The 26,409-nt window shown below is 42.8% G+C and overlaps 1 protein-coding gene across 27 annotated transcripts in view; it reads right to left on the bottom strand.

Moving 5' to 3' along the window:
- The window catches only part of NRXN1 (neurexin 1), a 1,194,206-nt gene that overhangs the window by 728,968 nt on the left and 438,829 nt on the right, over window positions 1-26,409 (bottom strand). The gene's annotated exons all lie outside the window — the stretch shown is intronic.

Raw genomic sequence — 26,409 nt, 5'->3', positions numbered from 1 at the left:
CTCCTTAATATAGTGAACATTGATTACAGACAATCTTAAACTAGTTATGGCCCCCACTCCACTAAAATTTGAGTTTGCTTATATCCAAGGGTTTCGCTTAAGCCTTTCTCCATGTACAGCATATATTGAAGTTTAGTCATATTCCCCCATGCATATAAGATATTCTTATACTCATGAAGTGCTCCTAAAGGCCACTTGAGTGCTTCCACATTTGAGAAATATTGTGAAGGAACACTAACAGCCAGGTTATCATAATAAAGAATGGTTAAAAGTTACCTTGTGGATGCAATTGTATTTAAAAAGCGTTTTGATAAAGTTAACAAAGTTAATGGTGTCTAGAAAACTAATAGCATAACAAAAAGTTGAAGGCAGTCATTTGTCTCCTAGTCCTGAATTTATAGAATAAGTTGCTATGGAAGGCCATGGAAGTAAATATCATCAATGAGTAGAAAAGATAGGTAGATATTTTAACTGTATTAAGAGAGGAGAGGGATTAAAGGTGCTCTGACAAAGCAGGCCATTGAGGTTAAAATAAAACTTGAAGTGGCATGGAGGTATTGGGCCATGTGTTCAGTCCTACAGTCCAGCTGTCCCTTACATTTCTGTGGTTAACAACATTAATAACAAGAAAATGGGAAGTATTTCAGCTTCAATTAATCACAACCTAGTTTAATTTTCATCTCTGTTACTATGCTTCCTATTTTGAGCAAGTATTTCTGAATACCAGACAAAAATCTTCTTGATTGTACAGTCCTGGAATTTTAGTATAGGTTCATAGCTATGCAAACAGTGCAGAAGGCCTCAGAAAAAATATGGAGAAAGGGCTCCCACAGATCGGAGTGGGCTTCTTTCTTTGCACTTAATGAAGAATCATTTGCCTACTTGGTTCCCTTTCTCTAGAAGCAACCTTGCATATGGACCTCATTTAACAGTATAGTACAGTAAAAGCTATGTTTTCTGGCATAAGTGGGGAACGGGGGGTGCTGAATAACCAAAAAATGCCAGTTACCTGAGGCACAGAGATTTCTGACTAGACACGGAGTGCGGGGTGGGGGTGGCAGTGGCTATGCATAGAGCTGCAGCAGCACAGCGCGGTGGCAGTGGTTGCCATATGCGAGCTTCCCACCCCCTGCATCTGGCTGGCTGGGCAGAAATTCCAGTTAACAGAAATGCCAGTTAGTAAAATGCTGGTAACAGGGCTTTTATTGTATATTGTCAAAGCCAGAGCTACAGCCAACTGGATGTTCACATCGAGTAGATACCTCCCTGAGATATGCTGGAAGTTTATGTGCAACACCCACAACAGTCTAACAAACAGTATCCAGTCTGGCCTTGAGCAATACAACATCTTTAATTTTCTATCACATAAGTCTTCTTTATCTATTAGTCATCTGTGGTTCAAAATGAAAAACAGATTTGTGCCCCACCTCTTGATCCAGGTCAGTTCCAACAAAAAGTAGACTACCTAACAGATGTGGGCAAGGCATGACACTCAATGTAGAAAGGTTTGGTGCCATTTATGATTTTCCTACCTGCTCCACCACTAGGAATAGTTTGTGTGTGTACATACTTCATTCCAGGTTCATTTAATGAGTGTGGAATGTTGCACATCTTCTTGTACAGAAACTATGTCAGGAAGCTGTGACTTTTTGCATTACCTCAGTGGATGTGTCACCATATTGTTTGATCATGGCAACGCGAAATTAGGTGCTGAGTAGCTGTTAGAAGTAATCACAATATATTTAGGAAGAAAGGCTTTTTTCCCATTAGTACTTGTTATCTTACTTTTCCCTAGATTTGCTCTTGAGTTATCTCTTTTCAGATAATTTGTTTATGTGATGTAGAAAGCTTCTTTAAAAGAACGTGTCTGGCTGTTAATTGCTCTTAAACATGTTTATGAAAAAAACTTTAATTAACAAATTACTCTGCTAAGTAATTTAATGTTTCTCAAGGAAATCATTTTTAAAAGAAAGTTATCATTATATATAGAAAATGCAGTAGTTGCTTGATGCACAGACTCCACCATTCAAAAAGAAATATGCCTGACTTTTTTGAGGGATAAAGCTTTCCAGAACGGCTTTCTATTTTATTCATGCAGCTACTTTTTTAGATTAGCATAACCCTTATAAATATTATATCTGCAAAAGATGCATCCACTCAGAGCTAGTAGCAACAAGGGTCTTTTAAAGAAAGAGAAGATGTATCCAATAAAGTAGAATTTCCAGAACCTAGTCTAGGCCTAATATGAAGCTAAAACAAGCATCCCTTGTATAGTCAGGTAATTAGTTGACTTATTGCATACCCAGAAAATGAACTTGTGGGAGGATGGCACTGAATAACTTACCATCTCAGGAAAAGATATGGAATAATGCCTCAAAAACTGAAGTAGGAGAAAAGATGCCAGTTTGTATGCTCAGGTACAATTATTTTAATATATAACCATCATAATTCTTTATAAAGTCAGGTGATACTGTACTTGCTCCAGGGTTGCTTCCTTGTGCATGCTGAAAAGTCTACATAATATTCCCACTCTGCCCCCAAACTCAAACTTTTCCTACTGAGTAGAAAGGCAAAAAAAACCTCTGTGGTCTTTTTATTTTCCTCCACCTTTTACAGAGACATTTCGAGTCTTATATGTTACTGTCATGCTGATTTTTTTCCTAAAGCAACCAAACAATATTACTGGAACAGGACTCTCTGGACTCCTCAGAAGCTCTCCCACCAGCTGTGTAAGCAATTTTAAAAAGAGTTTTCCATCTCACCCTGAATGATTTTGCTCCACTTGACGTAGGAAAAGACTTTTTCCCATCTTCAGTGTTTCTTATTCTGTTGTGCTGAGTCAGCACCCTTTATTATTAGTCACTCAGAGCCTTGGTACATGGTAATTTGGGGCAGCTCCTAAAGTTCTCAACACTTGGATTGTCCACACATTAACACCTGAAACTAGTTTTCAGCATTCATTAAGTGGCTCAAAGTTACGCTATTTCAGGGCAGGATGATCTCTGATCCTTGTTACCTAGTTCATGTACACTAAGGTATAGCCACTCTAGGCTAAACACCCCACCGGCCATCCATGCCCTGGACCAGGCTCCCCAGCACCCCAGATTCACACTCAATGCTGCTGGGACCCCCACTTACTTGTGACTGTCTGTCCTGGGGGAGCAGGCAGGGAACATTAACCTGCCTGCCCAGTTGCCAACACCACTGCTCATCTCTGGGCAGGCTCAGCCTAGAGAAGAGCAGGAGCCTGGCTGGGCTGGGGAAGGGGGAGGGGGCAGGCAGACAGGTTACCCCTTCCCTGTCTGATCCCCTGGGACAGGCAGACAGAGTGGGCATCCACAGGTAAACCAGGGTGGGGGAGATGGCAGGGGGAACCCTGAGGGGCAGGGAGGGAATCCCAAGGGGGAACCAGGGGAGCCCCAGAAGGTGGTGGAGGGGGTGGGCAGCCCTGAAAAGAGCATCAGTGGGCTGAGGGCTGGGGACACACACCGTGGGCAGGAGGCCAGAATGGGGGTGGGGATTCTTACCTTTCAGGCCTTCAGGCCCCTGCTGGCCTGAAGTTTGACTGTTCCAAACTTGAGCTAGCACTAACACCAATCAACCTTTGTACAGCTCACAGGGTAAGATAGATATATCAAGACCCTCAAAAAATAAGATGTCAGAAAGGATCATCTTGGCATAGATATGGATTGGTGTCTTTTTACTGGTGGCTGTCCTGGATTCGGTATGCAAAAATGGTACAAAAGGTATGAGAGAATGGCTCAGTGTAAACTTCTTTGTAAAGCATGCTTGCTTCTCATTTATTTAGTTTGGATATTGGGAGGAAGAGATTGCTGAAATGTGAGAAGGCAACAGAAGAACAGTGAGAAAAAATATTTTGCATGGTAATATATGAGGAAAACCGAATTGAGTTTGGGAAGTAACAAGAGGCAATTACATATTATAATTTAGGCAATGCACTGAAGATGAAGAAATTGTGATTATAGTGGGTAATGGAGGAAGTAAGGAGGATATGGAGAACAGCTATAGCCAGCTGATGATCTCAAACTGACATCAGAATTGAAGTGCAAGGTTTTAGCAAGAAGTGAATCTTCTCTATGAAGAATCCTATGAAAAATCTCCTATGAAAGAAAAAGGAGATATTATCCATAAAAGTCACAGTAGATGTAATAGAATGTATATTAGAGAGAGAGAGACATGTTAGGCAGATAGAAAATAATGTTCCTTTTCTATAGCAAAAACCATAAGCCTACACTAAAAGTTTGGATGCTATTTTAGGAGCAAAGTTGATTGTGTCTTGTGGTGTTCTGTTTTTGCTGAAAAATAATTAGCTGAAAGACTTAAACTACTAGTGAACTCAGGCCATATTTCAACTGAAAAAACAGACAAAATTTTCAAAATGTACAAAGGTTTTGTTTGAACAGTTTAAGAATGAAATATTTCAAGTTTTCATCATGTAGCAACATTTTTTAAATTTAAAACAGCCCTGAACTTAAAAATAAAGAAAGGTTAAAAAATGGTAAATTGAAACTGAAACAAAATATTTCATTTTAGGTAAAAACAAAATATTGTAGTTTGACTAGAAGCAAAATGTCTCTTCTTTCTGCTTTTCATGAATTTTTCTTCTTTTTCCTATTCCAGATCAGCTCCAAATTGTTTTCCCCACAATTTCCTTTTTGTCACCAAACTAAACCATTCATGTCCAGCTCTGCTTAGACACCATGCTAAACTGGACTTGAATATACTTTCTTCAATAAACATATAGGGTACTCAGACACCCTCAAAATAGGGACATTTATAACAAAAAAATTAAGGAAAACTGGTAAAGATCTAGAAAATCAATTCTTCAGTTTATGCAATTTAAGAAGAGGGAATTACTTCCATTGCACTGGATTATTGAGGGAGCTATACACAAACTTAATATATTTCCAGTGGTGATAAGCAAACCTGAAAAAATATAGAACTTTACTTTGAATAAACGTGTTCAAATTTTTAAGCATTCATGCTTTATCTGAAGCCCTCTTTGGCCTGGACATTTTCTGTGGGGAAGAGATTGATCTCACAAACTTTTATTACCTCCTGTTTTCATCTGGACAAGAATTATCACAAGGTCCTGCCTATGAGAAACGTTAAGCATCTTTTATGCTCCCAAGTATAATGTTAAGGCCAAAGAGAGATTCAAATACTTGCAAACTTATAGAATGGGTAATAAAGGTATTCAGCATTGCAAATAATCAGTATGGTCAAATCCAAATAGTAAAAAGTGGGTAGAAATGTTGTAAAAATGAAAAGTCAAATGCTACTAAAATAATTCAAAACTTTATTGAATAAAGACCAGCCAAGAAGTATTGTGAAAGAAAAGGAGGCTTATTCTAGATCTGAGTTCAGGATTCAACCCTCAGAGAAATCATCCTGTCTATTTTTTGTCTATGGATCAGCAGTTTGGTTGTTTAATTAACTTCTCATTAGTCGTGAAAAATTGCTGCCAAATGGACATTTCTATACACACCTTCATCTGGTAGAATATGTATTTTTCTACTTTTTTCATAAAACACCCATATTCACGACTTTATATGCTACAGCAACTCATTATATGGTGCTTCTGGAGTAACATAGAAAATTTACATTCCTAAGAGCCACACAAATGATCAATGAAGTGTAGTAGAGGGAGAAAAATAGAAAAGTAATTAAAGGCTACAGTAATCTAATTAAGCTGGTATCATTTTCAGCAGGGATTTGATTCCCCTTAGGGTTTTTCTCTTGATTTCTTCTTTCACATCATCCCTTAGGCTTAATCCATAAAGCAATTAAAGGTCTCAACCTTTCAGCAAAATGTAAGACAATTTTGAGATCTGATAGATCCATTCCTCAGTAACTTTATCTTGCCCATCCAGGAAGGTGATTGGATGACCCTATCAGGCCTCTTCCAACTTTCACTCTATTTTAGAGCTAAGGCAGCAGTTCAGAGAGCCCTGCAAAAGCCTGTCTCAAACCTCTAGGGAAAATAGTGTTTGGAACAGGTTGTTTTATGATAGCTCATGGATTTGAATTTAAATTACTGAACACAAGCCCAGCAAGAAGGACTCCAGGGCTCTAATCTTTGCTCTAACCCCAATTCATTGTGTGGCCATAAGGAAGTCAGTTGCTTTATGCCCCAGACTGACAAGCTGTAAAATGGTGGAGACTGTATGCTTCTCTATCAAGGTTGCTGTGAAGATGATTTGTCATTGTTTTGAAGATTAAAGAGAGAGTTGTAATCACATGCATCATTTTTATTATGGTATTAAATTCTCCCAGGGCCTTTAGAAGGTCTGAGTGGGGCATTGTACTTCTTTAAAACAGCAGGTCAAATTCTCTAAACCAATAATTCTAATTCCACCATCCATAGCATCTTTATTACATTACTGTATTGACCAAAAGCTTCAGTTACAATTCAAGCCCCATTACTCTAGACATTGCACAAATAAACTAAAAGAATATCTTGGTGCTGAAGATTTTACAGTCTACACTTAAGTAACTTGTTTTGGCTTCACTGGTGTTAAACTGGTGTAAAAGGGGAACAAGGTTGAGGATCTACTGCAGTATGCTAACCCTATTTCAGTATCAGCTATGCTTCTCTGGCACAGAAATCTTTTACTGCAGAGTACAATTCAGTGACATCCTGAGAACTGTACAGCAGCCCTTCAAACAGCCACACTGGTGTTTCTATAGAAAAAATAAAACAAACACAACTACCCAACCCAGACAAATCATTCACAAAATCTTACTGAATTTCAAAGATTGGTCATTTATTCAATAAGATGAGCTGAAGAGGATATTTACCCTCTTCTTTAATTACTGTCTGAAAGTTTGTATAAATTACAAGTGCTTCAAATCCTTGCCCTACATCAGCAGCAGTTTCAGTGTATAATTTCAGTGCCAACATAGCCAGGAGGAGTGTTTTTTCTTCTCTGATTTATCTCCTACCTTGCTCATGTCTCTCACTTAGCAAGCTGATACTTTACCCCTGGACTTGGAATACAGGGAAAGAGTTGTCAGCTTGTTTGTTTCCTTGTAACTAATCCCTTATATTATTTTTTGATTACAGGAAAGTGTCAATTATAGAGGGGTTCTGTGGCAACTCCTTCATAGGAATAATCATTTCATTTTGTAATGTACTCACATCTCTTTGCTCTGGAAAAATGACAGTCAACGTAACAGGCCATTTTAAAAGAATGCATGTGCTGCTCATTTTCTACCCTGTATGTCTTGCCTATCTATGGTGATTTAAGCTACTGTGTGGCTTCAATAAGGCTGAACTGATCACTCTCCCCCATTACCCTGGGAATAAAAAGGGGTCTAGCAACAGTACTCTCCCTTTATATTACAAGGGGAAAAGGTTAAAAATATGAGTTGGTAACTTAGGTCTCTCAGAAGCTAAGAGAGGTATGAAGTCTTTTGCTTTAGGTTTGTCAAAGCCAATCCTGATAAGAAACAGCTCAGTATCTGCCAGTTCAGAACTTGTGGGCTAGGTACAGACAGTCAAAACACCCGAGACTGAATTTAGTCTTTGCAGGTTATTCTAAACTGCAGAGATTAAACTGAGAAGCAAGTGAACACAAATTCACTTTTGATTTCAGAAATGAAGCCAGAGGATGCTAGAGCATGCCTTCCAGCCTGTCAGCCACTGCCAAAGGGAAGAGACTGAAGCTCCAAGGCTTTTCTCCACTCCTGGCTGGACTGGAGGGAGCATGGCTAGGCCCCAGCCTTGGGCTAGCACCTGGAAGGTGGAGGTTTAAATCCCTCCCCTAACCAGGTCTGCTTGGGCAGGGGGCAGCACCTGCTGGGCTTCTGCCCTCCCCAGCCCCTACTTAGGGCGGGGAGGGTAGCCCCTGCCAGGCTGAGGAGGAGGAGGTGGATGGGGAAAAGGTAGTGGCATTTAATTCATAAAAGCTTGAGCAAGAATAATTCTCTCTCTGAAGTGGGCACGTATTGAACACAGTGATATGCAACTTCAGTTATACAACAAAGAACAATCACAAATCTTCACCTAAGATAAGATACAGTCCAGTAAAACACAGTGAGAGCACATACAACTTAGTCCAACTTAAAATGGAATATAATAAACCAAAAAGACACGAGAAAGCTTTGCATAAGTCTTACATAATCCAGAGGAGAGGGTCTCCTTACAGCCAGGTACGCAGAAAGTCCTTTTTGGGAAATCAGTAGGTGGTCTTAGGTGTTGGTGTGGAGATCCCACAGGCCTCATCTCTACCTGGGTTTTTACAGGTGCACTTGCACCCCCTTCTCACCCTTGGGTGCCTTGACATTAACATGCTTGTCACCTACTGCACCTTTGGCAGGACTCTAATGTATTCAATATCTTTTGTCTCTGCTGAGGTATTCCAGTCTCCCACCTTTGACAGGTTCTGCTTTGTAATGTAAATGTAGTTCTCTGCTCTTTGTGGTCACACCGCCCAAGCAGTCTGGGACCCTCTCCTGTTCCCTTAGCCATGTCTTCAGCACACACACATGATGATTGTGTCAGGTCTTTGCCAACGCCTCCCCCCCAGACTTTCTGGATAAGGTCAACTCCAACCCTGGAAGGTCTTCATCTATAACTGCATGTTGAATGCATTTCCAAGTGAGGGTGTGGTGGAGGAAACTCAGACTGACATACCTGTTAGGCCTGCAGCCTGTCCTAAGGCCACCTTAGCACAAAACTGCTGTCCTGCTTTTACCTTTCCTTTACCTACAGAGATAGCCTATGTCCAGGTCAGACAGTCACACCGAGTGTTTAAATCTTAGATTTAGTAGTTTGTTTGACCATAGCCAAATCACTGCAAAAGGAAAAAAGCTAAAAAGCTTTTTTTTCCCCCAGAAATCCATCGTAATGATTTTCATTCCTAGAAATCATTAACATTTCACTGCAGAGTAAGATCAACCCAGCTAAGGATGAATAATGTATTCTTGACTGCCTCAATGCAAACACAGCAGGCAAGTCATTTTTAAAAATTTAAATTTTTAGTCATTTGAAAGGATAATTCAAGATGTGAAATAAAGTTTGCAATGCTATGGAACAGTGCTTTTCAGTAAGTCTGCTTTATTAAATAGATTACTAGCCTTTTACAAGAAGCAGAACTAGGTCTGAGAAGATTATCTGCCACTTCAGATAAGATGCTACTGGAAAATTGCCCGATTGGTCGTATTATTTCTAGAAGCATGTCATATTCTGAAGGCTCTATAAAACACTCATAGTATCAAGTAAAATGAAGTGTTTTCATTTAAAGCAGGAAAGAGAGCAAGGCAGGTCTTAAGCTTTCCAAAATGTTCAAAGGGGGTGACAGAAGAAAGTAAATGAAAAAAGTAAAAGAGGAAAGATTTCTAGGATGAAAGACCAGAGCAGATTTTGGATATCAAAGTAAGAACTAGACTAGATACAGCAGGATTAAAGGGAAGTCTTACAAAAATTGGTTGAGAAGTATAATTTTTCTTTAGGATATTGAAACAAACCTAGAGAAGAGTCAATGTACTCCCTATCACAGGGGCTGTCAACTAGGGGTATGCAGGGGTGGGTGGGAATGGAACGCTGCCACCCCGCACCCCTGCCTCACAGGAACAGGGCCGAGGTGGGGCGAGAGCAGGGCTGCACAGATACTGCACTGCCACGGCTCGGCCGCTCGCCATGCCCCCACTCAGCATCCAGCCACTCGCCACCTCCCTCCCACCCCCTGCTTGATGTCCAGCTGCTTGCCCCTCCCCCCCCCACCATAAGATCCACTCTACACATAGAATTTATACAAGTGTAATTATTTTAGTTAGGGTACAATTTTAAAATTGATATGCATTTTGTGTGTTTTATAAAAGTTCAACCCATAGTGCGGATGCAATTATACTATTACAGGTTTCCTCACTTTATGTGGGTTCTGTCTGCATGAATTTCCTCTTCTGCAACAACCCTTTTTATACCAATGATTTATTATATGTAAGGTAAATTCATTCTTATGCAATCAGTGTGGTGGAAGCCCAGTCAGTTGCTTTGTGTGGTACATTGTGGAAGTGATGTGCACCAAAATATAGTCTACTGTGTGGATCTGTGCTCCTCATTCATTGTCTGCAACACATGTTTCTGTAGCTGCCATCCCCATTATGGCTTCTAAGCATCCTGCTAGCTTTTCTCCTACCTCTCTCCCTGGTTGGAGGGTGATGAAAGCCCCTTGCCTGTTGATTCTACTATGGATGTTACCCTGCCTGTACCTCCTACCAGTGATGTGGAGTCTCACACTGAAGACCCTTCACCACCCTCGATTCACATCAACTAAACATTCACCACTACCCTGTGCTTGTGTGTACTGTCTGCTGTTGGTGAGTACCAAAACTGTCTTGAAAAGGGGTAGAAATGGGTCTAGGGGTTGGTACAGTTGAGATCTTTGAACATATCCCTATCTCTTACATTGTAAAGTGGGTTCTCTTTATGTGAATCTGAGTTATGTGCCGTTTTCCAGGAATGCATGTACAGCATAAAGCAGGGGAAACTGTATTAAGGTAGTGTAGACTGTTACAGGAATAACCAGTGTCAACCTAAGCACTTTTAAACTGGTAGGACTGGGCCCACATTTGTAGTTTTTTGACTAATTATGCTGATAAAACTACAAAAAAACTAGTTCTGTTATGGAGCAGTTAACTCCATTAGTTCAGAGACTGAGTTGTTGAACTCTGTTGTGGATGCTGTATTTTCTTTATCCCTGTGCTTAACTGTTATCATGAATAGTTGCATTGAAATTCACAGAGCTACTCACATTTGCAAAGTTAAGCACCCACACGCTTACAAAATTGAGGATAACACAGGGGGACTGAAGAATTGGGGAGATTAAATCTAACTCTCCCATTTCCATCCCAGGCCAAGAACTACATCCCCTCCTATGCTATCCAAGCATTCTGCATCTCCCGTCTTGAAGCCTGTTCCAAAATTCCATTTAATTAAAGTCACTGCAGTCTTTGGGACCAATACAGACATGACAGTGTGTCCTCAGCAGCCAGACCCACCTTCTGGGACTTTCCAGAGCAGCACAGGCCCAACCTGGATTGGCAGCACATCACCATGTGGCTGCCCCTCCCCGTGGACACCCATCTGGCCTTTGCCCTGCACAAGATGGCCACGCTCACCAGCCTGCAGTACATTAGACATCTGTTTGGTGTGGATGAGGCTACCACCAGGAGGCCATCCTGGAAGTATGCAATGCCCTCCAGGATGTTTTGGGGGACACCGTACTCCATGTGGGGTTCTGTGCCCTGGGATTTTCCCAGTGCATTAAGGGCCTCAATGGGACCTACATCCCCATCACCTGCCCACCCCATGGAGACTGCCACTACTACAGCTTAAGGGGCTTTCACTCCATGGTGCTCCAGGCCATTGCAGACTATTGAGGTGCCTACATGAACATGAGTGCCAGGTGGGTGGGCAGCACCTACAACACCCATGTCTTCTGGAACTCCAGCCTCCCAGGCCTGGTGGAGAGTAGGCATTTTAAACCAGGGGTGCTGGACCTGCAGCTGGGTGCTGTGGTTGTCCCCACCTTGCTCATCAGGGACTTCACCTACCTGCTCATGCTCTCATTAATTCATGTGAGTGGCCACCTGGACTCCTGCCATATCCACTTCAACCACTTCCTGGGGTGGACCCATACCCTGGTGGAGTGTGCCTTTGGCTGCCTCAAGGGCTGCTAGGGTGCCCTTACCATCCATCTCAAGTTTGCCAAGTTACCCGTGGCCCCCTCCTCCCAACAAACAGAGCCCCTCCACTACCCTCTCCACCAACCAACAATAAAACACCTTATTCTCTATGAAAACTTTGTTCAATGTCCTTTGTGTGCTGTCCTGTGGAACCATGGGGTGCGACAACTAAGGGGCAGAGTGTGAGGACAGGTGGCCAATACCCTGGCCTTTGGACATTCCCTGATGGGTGCACATGCCATGGCAAGTGAGACAGGTGGGGGCTTGCAGAGGGGTGATGGCAACTGATGCTCTCCCAGTGCAGGTGGCTCCCCTTCTGGCCAGCAGGGCTGGCATGTGATTCTGGCCTGGCTGTAGCTCTTGCTCTGCACTCATATGGAGGCAGGGCAAGCTGTAGGGTTGGACCCAAGTACGGGGGCTGGGTGGCACTGGACCCAGGGTGGGGGATAGGCCAGGGGCTCCTAGCTGCTGGAGGCAGCACAGGACCCCCTCCCAGGCCCAGGCGGGGGTCTGCTGCTCAGTTACAGGTGGCTGCCAGGGGTTAGGCGGGGCTAGGGTTGGGGGCCAGGCAGTGGGGTGCATGAAGACAACTGCTAGAGCCAGAATGGTGTTCAGCACCTGGTGGTCATTGTGACCTGCACTGCCTGGGCCAAGATAGCACTCTGCTCCTGCAGGGCCTCCACCTGTTCATGCTCCAGGGCCGGGGGCTGTGCCTGGAAGTCCTGGCCTGCCTGGTCCCACACCTCCTCATGGGCGACAGCCTCTGCCCACCACCTGTCCTGGTGAGTCACATCCTCTGTCCTTCAGGCCTGAGTGTCCCCCAGCTGGTCCAGGAAGAGAGTTCTTTCTGTCCATGGTCCTCCTTTGGTGGAGACAGTGTATCAGCAGGGCCCTAGATATGGGTGGCAGCAACACTGAGGGTACAACCTGGCTGCTAAGGGCAGCTTCTGCTCCATGTGAAACTACAGGCCCTGTAGAGCCATGAGACAGAAGCTTTTTGTAAGAGTTTGCAACATTTCAGAGATAAGATTCTCTCCATCATGGTCATGTGCTGCACAGCCTCAGCTTGGGGGTCAGGTGTGCACAGATGGCCAGGGACCAGGGTATGACAGTCTGGCAGGCCCAGGCACCCACCAGCCAAGCCCCCGCTCCCCACTTGCTCCCCTGGAGCTGGCAGGCTGCTGGTCACAGGCAGCCTGCCTCCCCCACTCTGTTCCCAGGGTGGGACAGGCCAGAATCCTGGCAGCAGCACCTGCTGCTGTGGCTCCAGAAACCACTTTCCCCCAACCCATCCAGCAGGCCAACTGCTCTGCTGTGCTGCTGCCCATGCACTTGGGGACCATAGTGCTCCTGGGTACTGGGATGAGAAGCTACCTGTGTCCCTGCCCTCTACACAGGGGTTTTCTCTGGAGAGGTATCCCAAGGCCAGACTCCCCTGTGCCACTTCTGTGCCCCAAGTGTGCCCCTGCTGTGCCTGCCCTAGGCAGTGCATGAGGAGCTGTTTGCATGGGCTGAGGGGTGGCTGACCCAGTATGCCCTGCTGCTGCTGGCCATGATGCCCTAGGTGCAGCTACATACCTGGTACTGCACCCTGAGCTATGACAGTGCAAGCAGCAAGCCCAGGCTGCACCACAACTTCCACAGCTGCTTAGAGAGCTACCTGAGGCTGTGCTACATGTCCTTGTCCCCAGCCACCAAAGAGGACATTGCTGCTGGCCTCAGCATGTTCCTCAGCATGTGAGAGTCCCATGGCCACCTAGCTGTGGGAGCACAGGCTGCTAAATAAAGTCCTGCACTGTCTCCCACCTTTCTGCATGCTGTGAGGAGGGAATCTGGGGTCAGGGGAGTGTAGGCAGGCCAGGTGGTGGGGGGGAGAGTCAGGGCCTGGGGCTAGGGGCAGAGGCAGGGAGGGCTTACTACATGGGCAAGGCCTGAATGACTGGAAGCTCCATGCAGTGTTCTCAGAGGGCGGGATGCAGGGGGTGGGGGCCCAGCTGCCCCCCCCCCTGGGAGAAGCTGGCACTGCTGGTGGTCGGTGGTGACGTGGCTGGCTATGTCTCATGGTGGGGGCTGGGGATATGGAGCTGTCATGGTAGGCATTGGCTCGGGCTCCTTGAGCTGCTAGTGGAGAGTACAGATGGACAACTTGGCAGGAAAGACTGCTGGACACCCAACGGGCCCTCCCCCAGTGACATGTCACAGGGGGTGCTAGGTCATGGAAGGGGCTAGGGCAGGCTGCCTGTGCTGGTATAGATAGCTTGGCTATGGCCTGGGTCCTGGGATGTGAGCACTTCTGTCAGTTGCTGTATAAAGGGAATGGACTTACGGGCAGTCCCTGACCAACAACTGTGGTTAGTGATGGAAACCCACTGTGTCCACAAGACCTTGACCTTTATGCAGCACTGCCATACAAACTGGTCATGCCCATGGTCCTGCATCCACCACCCCGACACTGCCAGCCCCTCATAGATGTAGGTGTTGGTGCACCCACCCCACTTGAACTGGTGCTGTACCTTTGCCTCGCCCTACAGAACCACAAGGTCACCAGTCTTCTCTATGGACGAGCTGGGGCCCAGGTGGTGGGCATGGGTGTAGACATGGGCATTAGTGAGGCTGTCTCCATCATGGGTCCCAGGCCAGCTCTTTGGGCCCCTGTGTAGTTGTCCCTCACTGCTGGGACAGCTGCCTACAGCACCTAGCACAGGGGCCTAGTGTGGGACTGGCAGCTGCACAGTAAAGACAATGCCTTGGAGCATCTGCAAGCTCAGGGCAGGTTGGTGGGGGTGGGCTTTGGGCAGGTAGTATTAGCCTCAGCAGCCAGAAGCTGTCTGCAGCTGGTTCTGTGGGCTGGCAGGCCTGGCTGGAGCCTGCAGAAGCCTGAAGCAGCCTGGAGGCCTGGATGGCATGGACTTGTGCTGTGCTAGACAGTGGCATCGGAGTGCAGACAGGATAGAGCAGCTGGCCAATGGCATGCACAGGGGGACACAGGGCCCTGGAGTAGCCTCAGGTTTCCTGCTAGTGTGCCCCAGGGCTCTGATTGCCTGCAGGCTTTTAAAGGCCTGAGGCAAGGGTTGCTATAGATGTAGCCCAGCCCTGGGGCAGGAGAGGTTCTTATCTTAGAGCTCCTGGGTCATGTCTACACATGCGTAACTGTGCAGTAACTAATCGGGAGTAAATTTATTACGTGAGCAAATTGCTACTAGAGCAGACCCAATGATCCAATTTAGCAAACTATATCTTAAAATGAATCTACCAAATTTATGTTCCCTGGAACATTTCACATAAAAAAGAAACAATTCCTACACACATAACACTGGTTCAGTATCCTGACTAAAATAACTTGCTACTGCTGACAATTAAGGCCTCATCTATTCTAGAAAGGGTTTGGTGGTTGTTAGCTATATAAGCAAAACTGAGTGATAATGCATGTTGTACCAGTTTTCTGAACAAAAAAAAGCTACAGTGACAAAGTGATTCTTTTTCCCCCCTTGGAATAACTGTGTCTTTGTAATGTAGCTATATTTGCAAAACTTTCCATGCAGATCAAGCTTAACAGAGTTTCACTTTCAGTATAAATGATACAGGAATGTGCTGTGGTGTGGTAAAACACAGGTTCACACTGGATTGATGATGAATTCAGGAAGTTGTTACAGAAGTGGCAACAAAATCAGAACATTATAAGTGACTTAAAATTAACCTTTCAATATAGAAGTTCAATGGGCTAAATCTCCTCCTTGAGTGTCTAAATTACAATAGCATTCATTTAACTATTCTTAAGTAACAGAAATCTGTACTGCACAGTGTTAACATTTAATTTTAAGCCCCAGTGATGGCCCATGTCAGAGGTTATTACAATTGTAATAATAATATTAATATTACACAATACAACTTATTTTTCTCTGATTTATAAACATAAAAATCTTAAAACACAGTTATTGAACTATAAAAACTTAAATTTAGGAAATTTCAGGGCACATTTTGAAGCATAGTTTGGTCACTTTGTGCCCTTGCATTATGCCAGAATCTTGAAGTACAAAATCACATGGCACTTTTTCAACAGGACCCCGGTACATTTAGCATACAGAATGGATGAGCTCAAGAACTATCCCCGGAGCAAAAGACTGAATATTTACTAAGTCCACAGTGTATTAACTCTGGATCTTTATAACTAGAGGTGGGCAAAACCTTTATTTCCTTCTCCAACAAAACAATGCGTACTCAGATTAAACAAGAAAATTAATGTTGAATCTATCAACTGTAAAGTAACTAAAGAACTCCCTTTCTAAGTTTTGTTTGTTCATAACCATGTCAGGAAAGCCAAATTCCTGACTTAGCCAAATTGACTTGGGCCATGTTTGCTCCTAGTCTGGCCAGAAAACCAAAAAAACCCCCAAAACAATAAATCACATTTTCACATAGCCCTAACTGCATTATATATACACATACTTGTTTGTATAATACATATGAACATAGAAGTGTCACAGGTAGCCTCTGTGTATGACACATGGCAGATCAGAGAGACAGTGGTCAGTGGCAGATCAGTGGTAGATAGGGAAGAAAGCAGAGCAGCAGGTTGGGTAGGGTATGAGAACAGGGTTGGAAATAGAAGGTAGAACAGCAGATTTTGGGAAGAGGAAGGGGATCAGTGTGGTACTTAAGGAGAATGCAGGGCTAATTTGTGGCATGCCTACCAACAAATGTTGGCTCTCTTTGTACTAATGCATATATAAACAGACATGATTAATAAAGCATTCTACTCATCCATTTATTACTTGCATAACTCTCTAGGATAAATCCTAAAATGCACAGAACACCTCCCACTGCCATTCACATGGTTCTCAGTATAAATAAGCAGGAGTGAGACAAACCCTCTTCAGTGAAAATAACTGAATCATACACATTTGAAGTAAGTGAAAATTTGTCAAGGACTTCAGTGGAAGCTGGATCAAGCCCAGTGTTTTGCTGCCTTCATCAGAATCTTTCATCTTCATTATAGGATAAATATGCCTCTGACAAACACTGAAAGCATTACAAGTATCATACTGTAGATAGCCACAGCCTCCTGAAAACAAGCAATTAAGCTGTCAGTTTACAAGGAGGCTGTAATTTTACTTGAAAGTATGTAGTATTTTGTAATTTTATCAATCCAAAGCATCTGAAAAAAATATTATAGCCTCTTAGCCAAGTATGTTTGGTTACTGGAAAAAGAAACTGACAGGAATGGCAGGTTTTATTTTGCAATCTTTACTCAGGCAAATTTGCTGACTTAAATGGAACGTTTCATACGCAGGCTTCAGAATGACAACCTGAATAGCTCAAGAGAAAAGTGAATTATGGTGCTGTTATGCAGAGGTGAAACAGGACCGTTCTGTGCCCTGGGCAACAGTGGTGCACTATTGCCCCACTTCCACCCCTCCCCCACTTTAATGCTGCTGCCATTACTCCAGTGTGGGTGCACCTACACATGCAATTAATACAACATGATAAATTCTGGAGCAGTTTGCAGTGGAGTACACTGCTCCCAGACACAGCATCTATATGTGTGCCTAAGACAGCAACTCTTTGAGCCAGGGTGGACCAGCCCTGGACTGGCAAAAGGCTCGGGGTGGGGGGGTAAGCCCCAAGTCATGGCATTGGGCAGTGGAGGGGCTCACTGGGGCACAAGGGTGTAGAACCTGTAGAGCCATGTGACTGACTCCCTAAGCCAGCTGCTTGCCTGGGACTGCTCTGCCACTGCTCAAGCTGCTGTGGTCCCAGCCCTAATACTGCCATCCATGTAGATGTTGATGCTTTACTGCTGAACTAATTAGTCTACTACAGTAAAGCTCACATGTAGATGCACTCTGTGGCCATGTCCCGATGAGTGTAGCCCTATGCTCTGCAGCACCATATACCACATTCCACCATTCTCCGTGCTGCAAGGGAGCAGCATGGAGAGGTATTTTTTACCCCTAGATATCCAGGGGTCAAAAACCCACAGAGAAAAAACGCAGAATGATGCACACATCAGCAGTATGTGCCGCCTGATGCCAGAGCATGGCCAGTCGGAGCTGCACTTTGCTGCTGGCCAGACTCCACGTGGCAGGATAACTACTGTTACAGCCCCAGGAGGCCCCCAGGACCCCAGGTAAGGCTGCTGGGGACAGCCCACTGCTGGTGCAAGCCTCCCATACCCCACCTGGAGTAAACTACTAAGCACCAGCGCGTGTGTGGCATACGCATTCCCTGGGGACAAGTAATGGTGCCGTAAGGTGCACTACCATTAGCTGTCCCCGGGGAATCAAATGTCCACACATCTGGATGCAGCCTGTGTTTGAGTGGCATCCTCCTGACTGCAAATGAGAACAGAGTTAGCAAGAAACTTGTCATGCGTAAGATTGCTTCTTCTTCTTTTTTTTAAAAGCCTAAGTATCCCTCTTCTAAGTTATATTTAGTAGATATCATTTTCCAATGGAGATCTGTAAATGGCAGGTTAATACCAACCCCTCTGTTAAGTCTGGAGAAAACCAAATTCTGTTCTCAAAAGGAATCTAAGTCTCATTTTTAAATGTAATTTAGAGGTGAAAGTCACCATGATACCTAAACACTTAAGGGGAAATTTTTTTAACCTTTGTGTATCTACATGTCAGTTTTCTTGGCATAAGTGGGTTTTGTTTTTGCTTTGTCACTTATGCATAGTTTATGATTCTAGTTCCTCTACAGCACAGACAGGTGAGCATACCTAGGCTATGCACTGGCCATATATATACCCATGATGCCAGAAGTTAGACATTATTAGTGCCCTCTAAACACACATTTTGAGGCTGAGCCACTGCCCCCTGCATCTAATGATTATTGGATAAAATAGATGGAGATCACTGCAACAAGGAAGTTTCTGACCCAATGTGAGCAAGGGTCCAAGCCAGAACCCAGGGTCTGCTCCTTTTCATGGAGGCATCCATTGAACTACACACCCTCTAGTTCCTCCTAGCCCCACAAAGCTTTCTCTCTTGGCTGCCCAAAGAGGCCAGCTTCAAAAGGGGCACCGAAGAGGACACTGGATGCTAACCTGTAGTGTAGCCACCATGCGGAACTGTACTGGAAAGTCCCAGAGATGCAGAGTAAAATTTTCAAGAGCACTTAAATGGCTTAAGAAGTATATCTCATTTTCAAAAGAGATTGAAAAGACTAAGTCTCATGGGCTTTCAGTGGATTTGGGTTCTAAGGCACATTTTCAAAGCTACAGAAGAACATAAAATACAAATAGGTGCCTAGGAAAATTCAAGTCTCCAGGTTCCTGGTTAAGTTTTCTAATCACACAGCTATTAAGGCTAAATTATGGGAGGGTCGTCACTCTCCTATCCTTCATTTAATCATGGGTTTGTGATGGGTTTCTGGCTGGCTACATTTTTGTGAGTTAGACCTACATGGGTATGCCTCTAGAGTGGATGCATGCACATAGATACAGAGCTGCCTGGCCAGTGAATAGCTTCCTCACATGCTCAGTCTGTATGTGCATGCTCACAAATGCACACTACACATAGGTAGTAAAAATCCCATTTATGCAACTAGAAAAATATTTAGATGCACGAAGGGAAATAGAATTTCACCCTTAGGGCTAGATTTTCACAGACAGGAGCCTAAATATGATGCTTACTATTATTTTTATAACAAAGATAAGGTGCTTGAGCTTTCTTTTAGCAAAGGGAAGAGGTAAAGAATGGGAATCACACTCAATAGCACTGGGGGCATGTTGTGAGTACTGCTGCACTTCAGCAAATCCCTTCAAGGATATTGCAGCTAGAAGTAAATTAGGCACACATTTACCTCCTTACTCAGGCCTTGCACCAAAATGACTTTCAGCCAAACCCAAAGAACATTTTTAAAAGCTAATATTTAGGGCCAGCTTTTGGAAACTCACCAGCATCAATTTTTACAAGCACAGTTTTGAAGTCTTAAATAACTGCATTTACACCTCAAGGGTGTCTATATATGAGCAGTGAGGCTGCTCTGACATGCTGTAATTACATCACATCAGAGTAGACCTGATTAATCGAGTCTGCTGGAGCATGGTAATGAATGTGCTCCAGCAGCCTCCATCTTGTGTATCAGCACCCCATGCTTAAAAATGGCAGTGGGGGTCCCGTTAAGCATGGGGATACTGATATACGAGGTGCTTCTGGCTCTTAGAGTGGCTTTTGGAGCTGCTCTAATTAGTGTCCTCTACCCCACTCTTGAAGCATGTGTATAAATGCCCCAAATATCCAAGTGTTTCTGTCTTCAAATTAGGTACCTAAATGCTTAGGTGATCGAAATTGCACAGGCAAGTTATGCAAACCAACAAAACTGTTGGATCACCAATTAATGGTAAGCTGTAAAAGCTGGTAGGGCATGTCTTGATAAACATCCTTTCTCTACTTGATTACAGAGGCGTATACACATAGAGAGGTTAGAAATCTTCACAACTCCATTCCTGGTCTTCTTTTTTTTCTTATTCTGAGGTCTACTTCTTACTCTGAACACATGGTGTTGAATGTAGTCCTTACAATGTTGACTCACAAATGTCTCTCTTGCTACTCTTGACCTTTATTCAGCTAAAATATCCCAACATTTTCACATCTCCTTATGGATGCTGAATAATCAGTAATAAGCTTCTGATCTTTCTTTGTAAATCTGGCCTATTCTTCACTTCTTGTCATGGTGAACATCTGCAAAATCTTATCTTGCTCAAGCCCATTATATTGGCTTTACACTTTACTTTGCTTTCTCTTTTGATTTGAATAGCCAGGCCTGCTTTTTCAGGCAGAACCACCTTAAAAACTGATCTTTCCTCTCTGTTCATGCTGCCAAGCCCTTGGCTGAGCCCTGATTATCTCATGCCTTTACTAGTTTAGTAATGTTCTTCCCTTTCTCCTTGAGCCTCTCTCTCTCAAATCTATTCAAAGTGTTACTGCTATAATTATTTTCATAGCTCATTGGTCTGTGTCATGCTCCGCTCTAAATCCTTCAAGCTCCCAGTCCTACACTATAAACACTTGTTGTCCTAACAAGCCCCTTCACAATTCTTACCAGGCCAGTGAATCAACCTTATTTGTTAAGTACTTTCTTTTTTTGGTCCTTTTCTCCATCTACTAGTTTACCGTCCCTCAGTTAAAATCTCATCACTCTTTACAGCATTAAAATAAATGGGTGCTTAAGACCCTTCTACCTTTAAAATCTATGCCTCTCCCTTCAAATGTTTCCCCAAAACTGAACTATTTCATAATGCATAGATATATTGAAAGCTAATTATAGCTAAGCTGATGGCATTACCTAACAACTATGTATATAAAACCAGTAAGGTTAACGTGTATTTTCTTTGCAGGTTGTGAATTGACTATAATATCTTCTTTTTGAAGCTGTGATGCATTGAAACCTGTCAGGATGATGGACCTGTCCCATGGGTCACCCTTAGAGGTTAATGGATCCAGAATATTTCTAGGAGATCATGAAAAACATGACTGCTCCTGCAAGAACAACTGTGTTCATGGCTCAGCAAAAATTTAATATCTTTTGCCTTCTATCATTTATAGGTTGGCACTGAAGTGCCAGCTTTGCTGGCTTCATCCTGCAAGATCACTTTGATTTACAACTGGCTTACAACGGATGCAGCATGAGGCAGGATGGTAACAGTACCAGCTGCAGAACCTTGTACTGATTCTGACTGGATTTGTCAAATAATTTTTGATCTTTCATGTTGGTACTCTAGAGAACCCCAAAGTGACATTCTTTGCCTCTGCCATTTGACAGATTTCAATATTTGTCCAGAGAGGCTGGTCACACTGATTTGTGTGCATTTGATAGTATTTTTGGATGCCATTCACAATGAGAAACATTTCTAACAGGATTAGGGGGTAGGCTGACAGATCTAGGATGGGTAGTCAGAGGATACAAATAGCCCAGTCAGGATTGCAACAGGCTAGGGAGGAACAGAGAAGTAGGAACAGCACAGCCCAGAGTTGTGCTTTGAATGCGTACAGGTTTCCACGAGATCAGGTTATTCCTTCATAGATCAGGTTAACCCTTTATTGGTCTAAAGTTAGTTAACCTTATGACCAGGCATTTAGATCAATCTACCCTTGGATTGTACAAAGCCTCAGTGACTTTTTGACAGTTAAGTCAACTGAGCTGTCAGAGTGTGCACATCCATGTTGAGCAGTCAACTTAAATGTGGTGCAAGATAATACACCTCCAACGCATATTATTGTGAGTCCCATTAGTGAAATCAACTCTGCAGGGGAGGGCTCACAAGATGGCTGCCTCCATGTCAAAGAGCTGTATGTGAGTATGCTGTGACATGGCTTAACTTAAGTTAACTTACTTAAGTCAACTAAGTTAAGTTACTGTATTTTATGTTGACTTAGGTGTGTGTACATACTCAAGTGCCCATGTTAGACCTGTCATCTCTATGAACTGCATGAGTAGCTAAAGTTCATGAGCAGTACTTGATGCTTCTACAGGGTAGCTGGTATAGCTTTTAGGCAACTCCATTTTTCTTGTGGTTCATTAATTGTAAATTATATAGGACAACTGTACTTTCTCTTTACAGGCATAGCTGCACTTAGTTTCATAGGACTCTGTCATGAATTTCCTTGTATTCAACAAGATGGATATGAGGCTCAGTGAGAATGCATAGACTTCCAGCTGTTTCAGTATATTGAAAAAAAAAATGTAATATCTGTCCACTAGATCCAAACAGCATTGTTGAGTGCCCGGCCAGTACCAGGAGGAAATGAGGACGTAGATGAGAGCTGGATGACTTGAGACCTATCCAAAAAAGACAGTCATAATGATGGTAAGTTGGAAAAACAAGTAAAAAGTATGGGACAATTGATCTCTCTGTCTCTCAGTTGCATTGTTGTATGGTTATGTTAGATTACTTTCTGTTAGAGGTTGTGACCCAAGACTTCATCATCTCAAGAACGGATTATTACAATGTGCTCAATGTGTTATTATTAACATACTTATTGCAAGGAAGCCTGCTGCAGCCTGTTTGCTAAATGTTGCTTATTGGTAGAAGTATATAGTACTAGTGATCTACCAGAACACTGCTAGCATACTGGTTTCTGGGTGGAGTGCAAGGCATTGGTTTTGTCCTATAGTGCAAAAAGGGTTCTTCCCATTGCAACACTGTGCCATAAAACACTAAAATAGCCTAAAAAAAATGTACCTGAGCATGCTGCAAATCCTGCCTTTTTGAAGATACTTTAAGAGGCAATTGAGAATAGTTGTTATCTGATCTGAAAATGTAGTGATATTTTTTTAAGATACATTGATCACGTGATGTGGCTTTGGTCATTTTTCTTTATCTCCTATACTGTTTTGTTTTCAAATATAAGCTAACGTTACTCAGAGAGCTTGGCACCAACTTAAGTCCTTTGTAAGACTGAATTCTAAATAAATGGATTGGTAAAGAAAGCTCTGGGTTTCCTCCATAATATTGGCTTATAAAGTACTCATTACTTGTACATTTGCTGCAGTAAGAGATCTAAAAAGAAAAAGAGAGGATTTTTTTTTAACTACCTTATGAATTTAAGCAACTGATGACAAAAAAACTGAAATAACAATGAAATTGCTTGAACACAGATTCCATATTGACCTACACATATCTTAGTGATTCAGCTTTCAAGGTCACTCTGATACGATATTTGAAATGCAGCAATGGAAACTTACACTGCTCAGAGGTCTGGGACTTAGTATTAACTTTTAGTTCAAGCACAAAAGGCCTGTGAGGGACCAATAATAATTTTCATGTCAGGTATCTTGTGAACTACAAGCATTACAAAGGTAGAAAGGTGGTTATCCATGTTAGTCTGAAGTCAGGCGGAAATAAGGTAGGGTGGCACCTTAGACAGTAACTGGTTCAGACAGGCATGAGGTAAGAGTTGTAAAACAGAAATTCCCAATGCTTCCAGTTTATAAAAGCCTTTGTTTCCAATTTATAATACTGAATATCAATTCCAATTGTCTTGTTTTATCATCCACAGAGATACTTCATTCTGAGTATGAAGTATACTACTTCATCCTGACTTTAGAAGTGACTCATTTGAAAGTGGGAAAACAATGTTGCAAACAAGGAGACAAAGTATTAATAGTAAGAAGAACCAGAATAAGGCTACAAGGAAGTACACTTGCTTAATTACAGCAGAGCTGGAAAGGACAATGACAGCTGTTTAACACTTTTTTATTATAAAGCCCTATTTTCAGTTGTTTATTCCTTTGCCAAAATGTTATGATTTGGACCTTAATGAAGCCCCAGGTGTTTGCTTCTGGGCTAACATAGTTCTTTTTTTTTTTTTCCTGTGTGACAAGGGACACTTCGGCACTAATAGCATAATTCTTTCCAGGAATGAAGTTTAGGAAAATAAGGTTTTTTGCCAAAATAAAAAAAACCCATAAAAACATCTGACCATCAAATTTGCTTCACTGAAAAGATCCAGTGTGTCCTTGTTTTGCTGCAAGGACTTGAAAATTGGCAAGGGGATTCCCAAAATGTCACAGAGATGCCATTTCCTATTCCACTAAATATCTATCCAAATTTGGACAGGTTTTTTAAGTCCCTGAAGACTGCTGTTTGTATGTGCTCTGCAGAAGCTTGTTGGATTTTGACAGCCAAATTCTCTAAATATTCCATCTGCAGTAAGCATTGTATACCCGCTATTACTGCTCTGAGCATAGGCCATGCTCTTCTGTGTTTACTGCAGGAGCAGCCAGCAGGATGTGCTCTGCAAATGTCTCTTATAACTGCCAGAGACTGCTTTAGTGGGGGTCACTATAATACAGAGTGGGAAGGGAATGGCTTATCTAAGATCTCAGTGCTCCTCTTTGCTAATGTCTAGTCAGCAGGAAGTAGTAGGGGGTAATAGCCTAGTTAGACAACAGAGATGAGAGAAACAGAAACACAAGAGCAAAGCATACCAATTCCCTTTTAATGCTGGAGGATAACATCTTTCTATTAGTACCAGTTGTCAGTACCTCAAATGCTAGAAGTCTATGTTCTAGATCTATAGATTCCAGCATTCCTATTCACCCTATGGACCAGGGGTCATTTGGAGTCCACATGATACACTTTGTATTTTTTTTAAGCATGACGTATATGTATATAAGGTTTTGGTTTATAAAAAACAAACAAAAAACACCCAAAAAGCTACATTAGGTATCAAACATGTGATGTTAGGAAATGGTAAATTCCAGGTCACCTAAAGAACCTTGATTTGGTCACTTAGTACATTACAATTACATTAAAATGAGGTATTTAATAATATAGTCACCTACTGGATTTTCTATAGACCTCTGCCTAATTTAGCAGATGGATACTGTTAACAGAAAAAGTAAGATCAACTTTAGGACACAGTGGGCCCATCTACATGAGACACTACATTACTGTAGTGATGTGCTACAGTGACGTAGCTCATCGCTACAGTGACACAGTGGGCACAAACTGTGATGCCAACATTACATCACTGTAGTGATGAGCTACCTCATTATAACACGCCACTATGGCAATGTAGCTGCTAAAAATAATTGTGCTGCTGGGACGGTGCAATAATAGCTGTTCCTACACTGACATGTAGTACTTCCTAAAGCAAGTACTAAATGATGGTGCAGTAACAACTGCGCTGTGGGGGACACACATGGACATGCCCATTAAGGCCTAACAATTTCAACTTCCTATGTACTGAAGAGTAAAGCAAGTTTAAAAAACTTTAGCTTTAAGTCACTTTGTACATGGACCTTCAGTTAGGTTTTGTCAAGCTATTGAGATTTTACTGGGGTTAAAGTAAGGGGAAGTTGTCAGTGGTTCACAGGTGCTTGTCAGAGGTGCTTCCCCAAATTGGCCAAAAGCAGAGTGGAGCTCACTCATTGTCTTGGGTAAATACCTTCCCCTCATAGCTCCCACTCTTCCTAAACTGATGCAGAGAGTGTTTTGATGTATTTTAACCAGTGGGTTCTAGTGACCTATTTTTTCTCCATATTGTGTTCTCATATGTTACCAAAACAAATGAAACTATTTATGTTCCATATTTCTGTTGATGATGTAGCCAAGGTGACTTGCAGCATGAAGAAATGAGGTGGAGACAAGCATACACAAACTATTTTCCTAAGCGTAATGTCTTAATGCACTTAGCACATCTTTTAGGAACACACACATTATAACCTACAGGGGCTAGACACACTGCCAGAATATCACAAATTCCTTCAGCACCAATAAACTCAAAGCATGGTTCTGGAACAGTATTTTCAGGCTCCACCAAATGCAGATACACACTACCAAACCAAAGGCACAACAATAGCACTTCCAAATACCAAATATTTGGAAGCACTTCCAATAACCAAACCAAAAAGCGCTTCCATCTGTCCCATTCTTTTTCTCCTGCTGCCCACCCTGTTCTCTTTAGCATCCTTCCTGCAACACTATGGTCTCATCTGCTAGCACCTCCAGTATTGCTCTAAAATTTCATAGAATTACAGAGTCATAGAGAAGTAGGGCTGGAAGGGACTTCAAGTGGTTATGTAGTCCAACCTTCTCCCTGAGGCAAGATCATCCTTATCTAAAACATCCTATACAAATCATTGTCTAACCCCCTAGCAAACCTACACAGTCAACCCAGACACAAGACAAGTTGCAATATCCTAACCCACCACAGGTAAAGCAGGGAGGCCACAGAAGCCAACATA

This window comes from Crocodylus porosus, unplaced genomic scaffold, assembly GCF_001723895.1.
Source record: "Crocodylus porosus isolate Cpor-Errol unplaced genomic scaffold, CroPor_comp1, whole genome shotgun sequence".
Lineage (NCBI taxonomy): Eukaryota > Metazoa > Chordata > Crocodylia > Crocodylidae > Crocodylus > Crocodylus porosus.
Note: the sequence above shows the minus strand (reverse complement) of the source record. Positions and strands in the feature narration are given on the sequence as shown.